We start from the raw sequence: 15,433 nt of genomic DNA, 5'->3' as shown, positions 1-15,433 counted from the left end.
TTTACATCGAGAGCCGGAACAGCGTTTCTCAGGAGGGCTACAGCGCGCTGGCAGCTGTCGAAACCATGGAGAAGACCAAAGGCCCGCATTTCGGGGTGAGGTCACGTGATGTAAGATTGCGGCGTCCATGATATCGAGCTGTAGAGCGTCTGTAGCTTATATATTGCATACACGACCACGAAAGTAGGCGGATAAGATGTCCATGTTACCCCGGTGAACTTGAAACTCTTTTTCTCTTCTATATCTGCGCTCATCGAATCGCAGACGTTGCACGTGCTCAGGTTTCTGGTTCCCCCACATGTGCAATCAGTACGTTTCGTTTGGGTTCCTGGACAAAAGGGGCCTACATTTTAATGAAGTTACCTGCGCTTTAGCGAAGGCGCTTCTGAGTGATCCAATTGTTGACCTAAGCCGCCGCGGTGGCTAATTGGTTATGGCGCTCGGCTGCTGGCCCGAAAGACGCGAGTTCGATCCCGGCCGCGACGATCGAATTTCTATGGAGGCGAAATTCTTAGAGGCCCGTGTGCTGTGCGATGTCAGTGGACGTTAAAAAACCCCAGGTGGTCGAAATTTCCGGAGCCCTTCACTACGGCGTCCCTCATAGCCTGAGTCGCTTTGGGACGTTAAACCCCCATAAACCAAACCAAACCAATCGTTCATCTCCTACCGGTCTGTGCATACATGACGGCGGCTATATAGTTTCGTACGTATACTATAATGCAAGAGTTTGTGGTCTCAGCGCTTACTTCTTTAGATGATTATCAGCATCTTTTCCTCTCTTGGAGCAGTAATGCTTGGCGATCTCGCAAGCTTGAAGTTTCTTTCACGCGACCACTTTGTCGCGCGCCGCAGTAAATTCTTTAGAGCTATAATCCTAATCTGACGATCCCCCTGTTGTGCCCATATTGCGCTGAGCCAGAAACAATACGTCACTCTGTTTTTTTCTGTCACCGCTTCACTTAAAATTTTAAGGAGACGACTGCTAGAAATTCCAGTTCAGAAAATCGGTTCGTGCCTGTCTTCGGGGATTGTTTTATCCCGGCGCTTGTATGCTTGGGCGCAGCAATGGAAATGTGCGCTCCACCATTCGAAATTTTCTCCTGGAATCAAAACTTCTTCCATCGTAACTTTTTTTTAGCTCTCAAATGTAAGCTCTTGAGGCCCATTTCCCACGTTCAGCCCTCTGTCACTCAGTAAAGGGGAATTTTTTTCTAACCTTATTTGATTACTGAAGTTGAATCACAAGAGCATTACGTATACTCGATCCCTTTAGGGTGATTCGCACTTCAGCGGAGGACTTATCTGTAAATCCCCGTCACAAGGTTAGGGCTTACTCTGTCAGTTCTAGTTCTTCTCTCCTTCGGTGCGAGCGCCGGGGATTATTAGCCGAGTCCTACTTCTGAATATTTCAGGACATTTTTCCTGCGACCATCAGGTTCCCTCGTCAACTGTACTCAAAACTGTTCCAAATTGTGTCGCGCTTTTGTGTGGTCTTGTTTTAATTATTACTTCTAATCAATTCTGTGATCTTTACTGTTGCAGTTATTTTCCCTCTTTCATTTTACTATCTTTTATATACGTCTAATTCCCCCTTTACCTTGCAGTCACTTCAATCATCCTTTCTGCCATTCCTCGTCAAATCCTGGCCAATCCCCGCTTGTGAATATTTGCCATGTCTGAAGAGGTAAACAACAGCAACAACAATAATAACTTGGGCGGCTTTGGGAAAATGCCGGGACTTCATTTCAGCAACAGTGGCATCGAGCACACATTTCACGTATTTATCTGCAAATTTATTACTTTTTGTGAAGTTCAAATGAATCTACTCGTCTGACAGGTTATGAGCAGAGCACCTGGACAGATTAAGGGAGAGCGGAGGAGTGATAATTGACAGGCGCAAGAGAAAGCATTCCCTGCGGGGGCCCGTATACCAACCCGCTTTCGCAGCAGCGTGAAGTCGGCGTCACTTCCCGCGGCCGGACACACGGCGACCACATCGGAAGCGGGCGCCTGGAAGCTCCGGAGCTCCGGGAAGCGGCCACAAAGAACCACCGGCCACCGGAGCCAACGGCCTCCTCCCATTGTGGCCGGCCTGTCGGAGCGGAAACCCAAAGCGGCCAACCAGAACCCCGCATCGTGCCATTCCATTGTGGCTCCATCGAGGGGGGAGGGGGGGAGGGGACGTCGACCAGGAGCAGTGTGTAACTAACTGCGGCCTCGTATGTCCCGCGGCTGATGACGACCGTTCTCATTACGCCCAGAGAACGACGTGTCGTCATTCGCGGCGAACTGCGCGCTCGCTCCGTCGGTCACACTTGCGACTCGCCGGACCGGCGACTGCGCCTCGCCGCGCTGCTGTGACGCAACGGTGATCGCCCGCGCAGCTTGTCATACGCGACCAACGCGATCATCCAGCTCTCCGCGAGTGGAATCTTCGAAAACGACTCGCCGTGGACTTTGGCATGAAGGAGTGCGAAAAGCTGCGAGCATTTCCCGAGCGTTACTGAAGCGGCGAATGCGCTATGAGAGGCTTCGTGTAGCGCGTAGCATCTCCCGGCGTCTCCTCGGCCACCCGACTGCACTGGTGCGTTGCGCGACTGGGTTTGCCTCGGCTGCAGACAGTGCGAGTGTCTCGACGAACGTGGCGGTCACGGGTCACCGGAAGCAGACATGCCTCAAGCGGAGAAGACGTCGCAGACGGAGAGGTATGACGTTTGGAAGTGGTGTACCGTATGTGGTGCGTGGGGTGTAGCGCGCCTAAGCTGCACGTGTGCTATGAGGTACGCCATAGTGAAGGTCTCCGGATTAGCTTTCATTGCATGACATCATGCATGGGCTTGTCAGCCGAACACCGTAACCTCTGAGCCATTGCCGTGACTTCTCGGTGGACGCTTCAAGCGTGCTGAGAGGGAATGGATGGAGGAGGGGCGGAAAGAAGGATAGAAAGAGGTGACGCGCAGTAGAGGACTCCGGAAGGATTTCGGCCAGTTGGGTATCTGTAACGTGCACTGACATCGCGCAGGTCATGAGGTATGAATAAACAGGTTGAGTTAGGAATTTGTGCTGTTGGAAACGGATGACTGATTGGCGAGACACAAAATCGGCTTCGTTGTATTTCTAGCTGTCGAGATTACACAAGCGGAAAGCGTACGTCCCACGACAGTTGCGTTTAAGTAAAAAGAGAAACGTAAAATGGAAATATTTGTTCGTGCTAAAATAAACATTCATTATAAAATCTGCCTTCCTTTAAAGTACAGTCGTCCACACATTTGTCTAGAGCGCTCGAACCGCGCACCAAGGAGCACACTTGCGTCATTTCCGATTGGCCCAGGGCTCGAAACAAGACCGACCGGCGATTGTCATAAATGCACAAGAGAGCACACCATGGATTCGAGCGCGCTCTAAACAAACGTGTAGACACGCAACCGCGCACAGTTCGTACATTGCTTCTGAAGCTGAGCTCCCGTATAAAAATGAAAACTACGCAGCATGAACCGACCCGCCGCGGTGGCTCAGTGGTTAGGGCGCTCGACTACTGATCCGGAGTTCCCGGGTTCGAACCCGACCGCGGCGGCTGCGCCTTTATGGAGGAAAAACGCTAAGGCGCCCGTGTGCTGTGCGATGTCAGTGCACGTTAAAGATCCCCAGGTGGTCGAAATTATGCCGGAGCCCTCCACTACGGCACCTATTTCTCTCTTTCTTCTTTCACTCCCTCCTTCATACCTTCCCTTACGGCGCGGTTCAGGTGTCCAACGATATATGAGACAGATACTGCGCCATTTCCTCCCCCCCCCCAAAAAAAACAATTATTATTATTAAGCATGAACCGTACGGAGAAGGCGCAATGTGAAGTAGCCTTTCTTTTGCGCAATTCTATAGCTGTAATATATAGTGGGAATTCATTACATTCAAACTAGTTTACTTCGAACTTCCGGTCTATTCGAACTGGCTCGCTTGTCCTGTCAACATAACGTGTATTAAAGGGTTGCCTGGGCTGATTCCGTTTATTTCGAAATCTGCATAATTCGAATAATTTTAACTGCCTTAAAGTTTAAATCGCAGAGATGCCACTTTACCTGATTATTTGCTGACTGGGCATTTTTTTTTACTTCTCTTTTTCTGCCCATTCTGCTCTTCGTACTTGTTTGTCGCTATTGTCACGTATTGTTGCTTTTGCAGTGTTTGTTGCGTGTTGTGTTGTGCGTGTTTGTTGCTGTTGTCACTCTGCTGGTGGCGCGGGTGCAGTCTACTTTTAATAATTGTGCTCGGCGTAGATATTATGTAAGCTTAGGATATGAAAGCAACTTATGAAGCCAGATCACATCGTCATCCAGTTCATATCAGCGCTCACGGAGTTTATGATAGTCACGGCGTTGTCATCATTGTCACGAGTTTTTAATCGAGTGGCGGGGAAAAATATTCTTTTTTCAATTCCGCATTCTACAAATGAAAAACCTTCTGATGCCGAACTGACGTCAATCAACATAGCCACAAAAAGTCAAACAAACGAATTTCACTGAGGACATGTATATATATATATATATATATATATATATATATATATATATATATATATATATATATATATATATATATATATATATATATATATATATATATATATATATATATATATACACACACATATGAAGGGAGCGAACAGTCACCGAAACCAAGGTGCATAAGGGAACTTTTTTTTTAATGTGTTGTGCTCATCGGTGGGATAATATTACTTAGATTAATAAATCGATTAAAGAAAATTACTTATAACGCAGCAGAAAAAAACAACCATGCCGCCGGTGGGATTCGAACCCACGACCTCCGAATATCGCGTCCGGTGCTCTTACCAACTGAGCTACGGCGACGGCTGCCCAATCTGCTGCTCTCGTGGGTATTTATGTTCATTGGGTCTAAGCCAACCTTGAGAGTGTTCACCAGCGCCACCCTCGACCGTAGCGGCGGACGTAGCACGTCCTGTAATACCGCGAGCGTGACGTGGAACGTCATCTAACGGCGAGGGCGGAAACTGTGCGAGAGCCCTCTTAAGCAACCTGTGGCATCAAGACTGCCAGAACCGAGACCCTCGTTAAGGTATTAGCAGACAAGGTAAAATAAGTAATTTTCTTTAATCGATTTATGAATCTAAGTAATATTATCCCACCGATGAGCACAACACATTAACGAACAAAAACAAAAAATAACGTTCCCCTATGCACCTTGGTTTCGGTGACTGTTCGCTCCCTTCATAAGTTTGTCAAACGGGCCCCTCATTTACTATATATATATATATTAAACAGTTAAAGCTACTACACCGCCCCCGGGCTAGCGCCCAGCAATGCACACACACTCAGCCCGTCAAGCCAAGCGGCCGGCAGAGAAAGTTGCAAAGCGCGCGTCTCCGCTAAATGAGCTACCAACCTAGATTCCGCGTTATTCCGCTTTGGGGAAGCCAGCGCGGAGCGGATCCTATCAGCCTGTCCCATGGGGCGTTCCTCGCCACGCCCGTCTCCAAGGCGCTGTAAGGCAGGGCAAGGAAGAAAATATTCTTCCGGTGACAAAAGAGGGCGCTGCGTATGCGGACGCTGCTGTGCGTATCATAAGCGTGCCTCGGGTTATATATTTTGCACGAGGAAATTAAATACGCCAGACCTTCTGCTCCGTGTAAAAAAAATAAAGAAAATGGAATTATAGCCACGGGACGTAGATAATTTACGCTCGCTCTAAAGGAGCATTGCTTCCGCTCCGAGGAATAACTCTGTCGTTTCGTGTGTCACTTCGTTCTGCTGTGCAGAGTGCCGGATCTTTCACTTGTCGGGGAGACAGCGGGGATTCGAGTGGCCTGACGAAAAGAATGTGGCGTGAGAGAAGTGTTATGACGCGTCTCAATTGCCTCACAACCAGATTTGCTAGTCAGTGTTTCTTTGCTGCCTAAAAAAAAAAAAATTAAGCTCACAGGGACATCATGCACCTCTGTGGGCAGCGTATTTCGTTTAAAAGCTGCCTGTCCGGGTTAAGCGCATTAAATTTAATGGTACCTTATTAACGCGAAAGCATTATATGTGCCATTAGCACAAAAGCCGCGGCGTCCGCCGTCCATGGCACGAGATTCGGATGATGTCAGAACGCCGGTGTACGGTGCCACCAGTGATGATGAGACGCAACGTACTGTAACCTATGAGTCATGACTCATGGTCACAGTCTTGACTCATTATCCATAGGCATTCTGCAACGCATCATGACTCAGCACTTTTCAAGTAACGTAATTTAAGGTGTATGGAGTTTGTAAAAACACGCGTAGTCATGACTCATAATCATTCTGCAACGTAGCATGACTCAACACTTTAGAAGTAGGCAGTCATGAAGCATGACTCAGCACTTCTGCAACGTAGCATGACTCATCACTTTACAAGCACCGTAATGTAAGTGTATAGAGTTAGTACAAAATATGCACAGTGATATGCCTCGTAGCCATAGTCATGGCGCATGGCTCACAGTCATTCTGCAACGCAACATGACTCAGCACTTTTCAAGTAACGTAATTTAAGGTGTATAGAGTTTGTAAAAGCACGCGTAGTCATGACTCATAATCATTCTGCAACGTAGCATGACTCAACACTTTAGAAGTAGGAAGTCATGAAGCATGACTCAGCACCTCTGCAACGTATCATGACTCATCACTTTACAAGCACCGTAATGTAAGTGTATAGAGTTAGTACAAAATATGCACAGTGATATGCCTCGTAGCCATAGTCATGGCGCATGGCTCACAGTCATTCTGCAACGCAACATGACTCAGCACTTTTCAAGTAACGTAATTTAAGGTGTATAGAGTTTGTAAAAGCACGCGTAGTCATGACTCATAATCATTCTGCAACGTAGCATGACTCAACACTTTAGAAGTAGGCAGTCATGAAGCATGACTCAGCACTTCTGCAACGTATCATGACTCATCACTTTACAAGCACCGTAATGTAAGTGTATAGAGTTAGTACAAAATATGCACAGTGATATGCCTCGTAGCCATAGTCATGGCGCATGGCTCACAGTCATTCTGCAACGCAACATGACTCAGCACTTTTCAAGTAACGTAATTTAAGGTGTATAGAGTTTGTAAAAGCACGCGTAGTCATGACTCATAATCATTCTGCAACGTAGCATGACTCAACACTTTAGAAGTAGGCAGTCATGAAGCATGACTCAGCACCTCTGCAACGTATCATGACTCATCACTTTACAAGCACCGTAATGTAAGTGTATAGAGTTAGTACAAAATATGCACAGTGATATGCCTCGTAGCCATAGTCATGGCGCATGGCTCACAGTCATTCTGCAACGCAACATGACTCAGCACTTTAAAGCTTTTGCATTCTCTCATATAAGCAGTCTCAAGTGACTGTCGAATTTTTTCTTTCTTGCTGCAGTCGTCCTGTCCAAACTTTTGCTCTTGTTCTTAACCGCAGTTTGTTTACTGGAGGTAACGCTTTAAGTTTCATTCTATTCGATCTAACGGCAGGGTAAAAGCCACGTTATCAGTGAGGGACACGTTTCGCTGCCTTGGCAACGGCCTGTGTTGCTCAGGGACAAAAGAAGAGAAAACAGCAGCAAAGACAAGTTGCGTGTACAGTCTGTTGCAGAACTTCCCATGTCAAAGCACTAATGAGAAGAGTGGTCTCGGAATCTTGTAGTGGCCCAGCCATCAATGTTAATCGCTTCTTTTGTGATTGAAGCTGTCGAGTGGGCCTTAACACTTAGTCTGGGAATTACTGGAATATTGCATCATTGGAGTATTAACCAGCAACTGTTTGAAGCCAGCGTCCTGGTCGCTCCTATGCGCGGTATAGAGCAGTCATTATAATTCCTCCGGGAGTGTGCTGCAGAAGTTATTGCAGTGTAATGCAAAGACATTTTCCCTTCCTGAGACAAGTGGGGTACAAGCCAACGAGAAAAGTGCCGCATGCGCAGTTCAGTTGACATCACACAATGATGAAGAAAACTAAAACGGAGGTACAGTTTATACTAATCCAGAGTTGCCGGTTTCCAACCCGACCCCGGCGGCTGCGTTTCGATGGAGGCGAAACGCTAAGGCGCCCGTGTGCTGCGCGATGTCAGTGCACGTTGAAGATCCCCAGGTGGTCGAAATTATTCCGGAGCCCACCACTACGGCACCTTTTTCTTCCTTTCTTCTTCTTAATAATAATAATAATAATAATAATAATAATAATAATAATAATAATAATAATAATAATAATAATAATAATAATAATAATAATAATAATAATAATTGGTTTCTGGGGAAAGGAAATGGCGCAGTATCTGTCTAATATATCGGCGGACACCTGAACCGCGCCGTAAGGGAAAGGATAAAGGAGGGAGTGAAAGAATAAAGGAAGAAAGAGGTGTCGTAGTGGGCTCCGGAATAATTTCGAACACCTGGGGATCTTTAACGTGCACTGACATCGCACAGCACACGGGCGCCTTAGCGTTTTGCCTCCATAAAAACGGAGCCTCCGCGGTCGGGTTCGAACCCGGGAACTCCCGATCAGTAGCCGAGCGCTCTAACCACTGAGCCACCGCGACGGGTTCCTTTCTTCTTTCACTCCCTCCTTTATCCCTTCCCTTACGGCGCGCTTCAGGTGTCCGCCGATATGTGAAACAGATACTGCGCCATTTCCTTTCCCCCAAAACCAATTTTCATTTTCATTTTCAGTCCACTAAAGTAAAACATCGCGCGCAAGCTTTTAAAAGGCTTTCAGTGTCGCCTAGTTTATTTCCCTCCAAGACAAAACGAGCCTAACGGCACCCTCCACGAGCTTCCCAGTCCTCAAAGCGGCACAAATAAAGCACGAAGTGACCGCTCACAATTAACGCTCTCTAGCGCGGCCGTTCTCCGCGCGTGAGAGCAGCCAGACAGATCCGTACGTAACAGTTACGCTTCGCCCCGCATGCGACGCTGTGCGTGCTTCGCTGTTCCACTCTGCGCGTCGGTTGATGCGTCTCCGCGTGTCCTGTTCTTTGTTCGCTCTTTCGCGTACCCTGTATGCCTCTCGCGCCCCCGCCACATCGCCGCGGGAAGACGCTGTAGGATAAACGACACTGCTCGCGCTCACTGGGTCGCCCTGCTCACGAGCCGACGTGACGATGTCTCTAGCCCGGCGCACGAGAGCTCGCTCGTGTCGCAGGAACCCCCGCAAACATATCTCCCTTTGCACAACACTGGTGCTTTTACCGGCGCCCTCACTACGGCTGTCAGGCTGGGCAGAGAGGCCTTGGGGTGGAGGTGAGGGTTGCGGCTTCTTTGCGGGGTGACATACGAGGCAGGGTCGCGAGCCCCGCACTCCCTGGCCTCCACCCGCAAAGCGTGCTCGTCGCTAGCGTCGGCTCTTCCATCCTCTACTCTTACCCCCCTCCCTCTTGTCTTGCTGCTGGGAGGACAGGCTGCGGCTGTGTCGCTCGCCCGGTAAGGGGAAACGGAGGAAAATAGAATGCACCCACGCCGCAGCGACGCGTCCTATAAGAAAATGAGAGCAAACAGTTGTGCTGGGGGGAAGACGACAAAAGAAAACAGTAACGGAAAACAATACAAAAAAAGGCGCCCTCTGCGAGAAGAGGACGGCCGGGCGTAAAGGAGACGACCACGACGATAACGGGCGAGAAGTGGACCAACGGAGCGGAGGGTTGCGTGTTTCGGGGATCACGTAACAAGCCGCACGTAGCACGAGGTTGGGAAGCAAGAGAGAAGCAGACGACCCCAAAAAAAGAAAGCGGGAGAGAAAAAGAAGAGGGGGGTGCAGGATCAGATGTGTGCCAGTCGTCCCTCTTGTGGTTTTCGGTGACCTGCGCGGTGGGTTTGCTTGGAGGAAGGAACCCGGCCGCGTGCGCGCGACACTGAGGAGCGCCACGGTCATTGCCGATGCGACCCCGACGCTCGGAAGCACGTGCGCTGTGCTCGGTGTCACGACACCCTTCGATCTGCGATTAGGCGGCTGCGCGCTGGCTGGCCGTCTCCGGTCGCAGTGTAGGCGTATACCACGAGCGTGTAACAAACTTTTCCGCGTCTGTGTCTGTCTTTGCACTTCGGGGCTATGCGTATATATACACTGGTGTGCAGCGCGTTGGTCTAGGTTGCTGTGTCCAACTGCGTCAGCGTGATGCTTGCAGCTGTGGCGGCATTTCGAAGAGAATGCACCACCAGCCTGAGAAGCGTAGACTTTTGCTACGCATTAATATCGGGCACTGCTGATCTCAATGAATTCCGTCTGATTGAGAGCACGCAAATCCTATTTTATGCAGCTCGATTCCGTGAGTGTGAACGCCCGCACGGTCAGAAGGCTAGGTGTTAGGCACACTTAGATGCGAGTCTTCTAGCCTAGCGACTGAGGCTAACAGACCTAGGGATTGGACGCAGGCCATGGGAAGGGTGGTTAACATATTGCGTGAGATCTGGTCCGGGATCATCACGCATCCGTGATGGGAATGGGGTCGGGACTGGGCTCATATAGGCACTGGCCGTTACCATTAGTTGGTTTCTTGCAGTAACGATAGCTAGAAGAGCTGTGGGGGTTAATTACGCTGTCTCTTTAGAGGTCGGGCGAGTGTTTTGGTCACGGGATAGTTTCACTCCAGCTACGACCATGATGCGCTAGGCTGAAAACTTTGGCTACAGGAGTCACGTGGTGTCGGGAGTCCTTGCATCTGCCACAAAGATGCATGCGTGTGTGTGCGTGCGTGTGTAGAGCAATTATCACTTCATGCCGTTTGCGGCAACACCTTCAAAAGGAGTCGCTTTCGTGATTAACTTTACAACATGTGAACATCCAGGGGCAACTTCAAGTTCCACCGTGCGAATAGCTTAGTTCAAGACATCAGCACAGAATTTCAGTGCATAAGGACACGAATTTTGATAACACTCTATACGCTTTGCTTGTCTGCGTACGTTGGAGAAGCAAAACCACCAAATCGCAGGCCGATGCGGATTTTACTATCACTACTGCGGACGGGCGAAAAGAGACAAAGGCGTCGGAAGAGCAAGCAAAAAATAAATTAATAGATGGTCGTCAATGTGTACACCCCCTGGTAAGTTTATTACAGCTCTGAATATCCACAGCCTAAATAAAGCATGAGGAAACGAACACAGCCACCTCTTGTCTTTGCAGCCAAATGCTGAACTTCTACCTTCACTGCACTGCAGTTTATTGCCCGATACAAAGCAACCTTGCTCGCGTTCAGCTGGACGGGTGTTTTGAACCAAATGACAATATGCTGATGTGCTCTTCGAGCGCTTACGCTCGAAATGCAGTTTTGCATTCCTTGGATTGGCTGGATACTATATTTAACACCGGACGGATGCATTGTAAGCACCGCGCGATATGTCACAAGGTTTTCCGCAGTAGACAGGGTTGTCCATAAAATTTCAAGCACTTGACGCGAGTATTTTATGCCCTCAGTTAGGGTGAAAGAAGCTACAAAAACTTTGCACTTGAGCTAACTGCATCAACAGGGCAGTCCTCATAATATTTTCTTGGCGGTTACAAATATGCGGTCGATTCTAGTCAGAACACTTTACCCTTTCTGTTGCTGTTTTTCTCTGAAGCAAATATTGGAGCCTTGCTTTGTTCATCTCACTGTGCTCCATGGACTTCAAATGCGCGTTACGCTACAACGATCCAAACTGAACACTGCCTTCATTTAAAACAGCACTGCCCTCAGGGAGTGGATTCCAAGAGAAAGTAAGCGGAGCAGGGGGCGGCAGAAGATTAGGTGGGCGGATGAGATTAAGAAGTTTGCAGGCAAAGGGTGGATGCAGCTGGCAAAGGATAGGGTTAATTGGAGAGACATGGGAGAGGCCTTTGCCCTGCAGTGGGTGTAGTAGGGCTGATGATGATGATGATGATGATGATGATGACACTCTCACGGCATCGCGCTGCGCCAAGGCTGACCACAGCACCGTTATCCCTGAAATCCGCTCGCATAATTCCCTTGAAGTTCGCCGTCTCAGGTCAGCGGGTGAGGCAACTCCTCGGGCCCAGTCTCCTCCGGACGAGGAGAGGACCGCGTAAGTAATCATCCACGGGGGCCGTTACTCGCAACCGCGTAGCTCCGTGCGAAGTATTCACGCCGGCGGCGATAGCGGTTGCTGGATAATGCGCACCTCTGACCGCTATAGTTCGCGCGACCATGTCGGAAAAGAGCCCGCTCGTCATCGGCAATCCGAACGAAGCTAGTCGCTCCCCCTGTTCGCTGTAGCTCGCGCCGATACACACGCAGACGCGCACGCGTCCACCTTGTACGCGCCGGGTCGCAACGGGTTCGCATTACAGTAACCTCCTCACCTCCTCCTAAACCTATCGAAAACCGGGTCAAACAAGCACTGCTTCGTCGCCCTTTCCGAAAAGTGCACGCGCGCCCGCACAGAGGCTTTTCCCATCGGAAGAGAAACCTCCCCGGTAGGAGAAGCAGGAGGAGGAGGAGGGAAGAGGAGGAGGTCAAGAGAGAAGCGGAGCACGAGAGTTCATCCCCAAAGATCGAAATCCGGTCCTCCACGGGACATGCGCATTCGGACCGGTCGGTCGGCGCAGAGAGCGTGCGCGCGCGCGCGGCACCACGGGACGACGACGCTGAGCGCTGGACGCGCACCGCAAGCGGGAGAGAGAGAAGAAGCGCTACTCTCTTCCTCCTCGCCCTCCTCCTCAAGCTGCCCTCTGCCGCAACCAGAAGCACGCAGCACACTCGCGAAGGTCCGCTCAGCCGTCGCCGCCGCCGTCACGCCGTGCGCGAGTAGTGTGGTGCGCGCGTGTGCTCTTGTTTGAGTATCCGCGTGGTCGCGCGTCCGCTGCGGGGACGCCCGGAGCTCCGGCACAGCTGCGTCTTTGGTCGGCGACAACGGGGCACACCGTTCGGAGTGTGCCGTGCACGCCTTCCCCGACGCCCAGCGACGACAACGTCGCGGTGACAACCAGCGTCGTCGGGACGCTGCTGGATGCGGAGCGGCTGCCGTCCTCAGCTGTGCGGCGGCGCAGTGGAGTAGTGGTGCACGGAGGGGGAGAGGCGGCGCGCCCGGGGAAGGTGCTGGTCGCTTCGGAGAAGCAAGCGAAGCGCGCGCGCGTCACCAAACGCTCGCTGTGGCAGATCTAACAAGGTGCTGTCCCGGAATTGCGTCTTCCTTCCTCCGCCGTCGCTGACCGACTGAGTCGTCGTCGCTGCCTGCTAGGTGAGCCGACCATTTTGTGCGCAGTTCGATCACAGCCAGGCAACAAGCTGAGCATCGGGAAAGCCGTTAGTGTCAAGGCGCGGTTGATGCTTCGGCAGCGGCGGGAGATGCGAGGGGGAGGAGAAAGGCAGGCTGGGGTGTTCAGCGCTGCTACTCTGTCCGCCCTGACATTTTCATTTGCGCGCAGCATTAAGTAGTTGGCAGCGCGGCATTTAACGCGAGCACGGATAAACAAGCGCTTTTTGTTTGTTCGGCCATTGCTGCTGGCTGAACGGCCGCCGCTATTCGAGAAGCGCATTTGTGTTTGCTTTGTTTGTTGCTGGTTGGCGGTCGCCGCCGTGTTTTCGACCACACTCTGGAGGTGCTTGATTTGAAGCGATAAAACGTGCGTGCTGTACTGAGCGTAGTGTGACCTTGTTTTTGTTGCTGCACTGCTTTCACCTTATAGTGCCGCGAAATTAACGCTTGCGCTCTGGAACAGATGTGTTGATGTCTTAACGACTGATACGTATACGCTTGAGACGATCCATGGAATCCTTAATGTTTTATCACCTTCGAATGCAGATGTTCTGCGACAGAAATATGTATGTTCCCTTGTGCAGAGATACCAGTAATTTTTTTTATTCACGAATGTAGCGCAAGCGTCTTTGAAAGGCGTTACGTCAAGAATGCAATCCGGCCCGCTAACCGCGTCCTTGAGAAAGGCGTCCCGGGCGCCGTTAGGCGTGCAGAGAAATAAATAAATGAAAGAGAGGGAGAGCAAAAGGACACGCGTCGTCTTGCGAGCTTCGTATTGCGTTTGTTGTTACGAAGGATTTAATGAGTTTCACGCTCGTTTACAGTTTCGTCAGCAAAGGGCGTTTGTCTTCTCCCTTTTTATTTATTCGACGTGGTATCTTTTTTTTTTCATGAGCGGCCATTTTGTGTGTAAAAGTGCGCGGTCTGTATAACCCGCGAGAGAGAATAAAAGGTTGTAAAGAAAGGTGTCGTCTTCGCTAATGTTTAAAAGCTTGCCATGACATCTTTCTCTTTTGGGAATTTAAGCGAGGTAAGCTTGTTTTATCCATTCAAAGGGTACTTTTCACCAAACTTTAAGGTTGCCCGGACTTTTTAAAAAATATACGTTTTTTAACGAACTTATATCTATCATAGATTCGTCCTGGCTTGAACGTGACAAGACCGACTGCCATCCAGACAACTACTGCCACCAGTGCTAGGGAACTTATTAAATCTCAGTCGCACTCTTTGTATCCCTGGTCGGCATGGCTTCTTAACTTGACTAGAAGTGGCACTGCGCTGACGTCACCATCATCTCGTGCTGATCCCCCGGACAAAAACTTGCACCATTTACATCTACTTCTGCGGGAACTCGACCGTCGCACAGTAATCACTGGAATGATTAGCGATTCAGTTATATCGCACCTCAACTCCAATATTACCTAAAGAAAACGAAAACAAATAGTCGGGCGAACAACGATATAAGAATGAGAAGGAACTAAAACCGAAGGCCTATTTACAAAGCACGACAGAGAGATAACACCGCCTGCCTGCTCAGGAAGAACGAGCAGACGGAGGAACTTCGTATGGCAGAAATTGCTTGTGAGAAATAGAAACAGAGAGTTGGGAAGGTCTGCGTATGCTAAAATAGTGATTCTTATTCCGTGCGGTAACATCGCGTGCATCGCCGGCCGACCGGGAAATATCCCCGAAAAGCAGAAAATAGGCTCGCGTGACCATCGGTCACTTGGCTGTATCGGGAAATGTCAGTGACTCCGCGTTTCCGTTTTCTTACCACGGGTTTCAGGTGTGTATTCCTGGCCGCCTCTTCCACGAACTGCGACTGAGCACGTCAGGCTGTTCTAGTTATCTTATTTTGACATTTCGAAAATGGATTAAGCCTTTTTGAAGTTACAGCCAATTAATATGAGAGGAGGGCATAACTAGCCAGCTAACTATGGCTGACCATGGAGCTTTACTGTTCTCTGTGCATGCGAAAAGCGCGGGCACTTTTCAGGATTGCTGTTAAATTTGTTGATCAGTTGTTGCTCATCAATTCGGTATGTCCCTCATCGGCTAGCCGTCCTGGTGAGCTTAGTTTTTAGAGCGACTGCCCTGACGAAGTGGTGGTCCCGGGTTTGAACGCCGGACCAAGAGAAATTTCTCTTCTATTCTGAGGCAGCTGTGCCAATATGGCCAGGTTAAGATATGGTCAGGGCTATGGGCTGT

At 49.8% G+C, this 15,433-nt stretch overlaps 1 protein-coding gene and 1 non-coding gene across 2 annotated transcripts in view; one reads left to right on the top strand and one right to left on the bottom strand.

Moving 5' to 3' along the window:
* Positions 1-4,791: 4,791 nt before the first annotated feature.
* Positions 4,792-4,865, bottom strand: TRNAS-CGA (transfer RNA serine (anticodon CGA)). Its single transcript has one exon. It is a non-coding gene; the product is annotated as a tRNA-Ser (tRNA).
* A 7,857-nt stretch (positions 4,866-12,722) lies between these two features.
* Positions 12,723-15,433, top strand: part of LOC144129194 (CD9 antigen-like) — a 44,341-nt gene continuing 41,630 nt past the window's right edge. Inside the window, exon 1 of the mRNA XM_077663174.1 lies at positions 12,723-13,207. The gene's annotated coding sequence lies outside the window, so the exon portion shown is untranslated. The remainder of the gene's footprint in view (positions 13,208-15,433) is intronic.

Source organism: Amblyomma americanum, chromosome 4, assembly GCF_052857255.1.
Source record: "Amblyomma americanum isolate KBUSLIRL-KWMA chromosome 4, ASM5285725v1, whole genome shotgun sequence".
In the NCBI taxonomy this organism is placed as follows: domain Eukaryota; kingdom Metazoa; phylum Arthropoda; class Arachnida; order Ixodida; family Ixodidae; genus Amblyomma; species Amblyomma americanum.
Note: the sequence above shows the minus strand (reverse complement) of the source record. Positions and strands in the feature narration are given on the sequence as shown.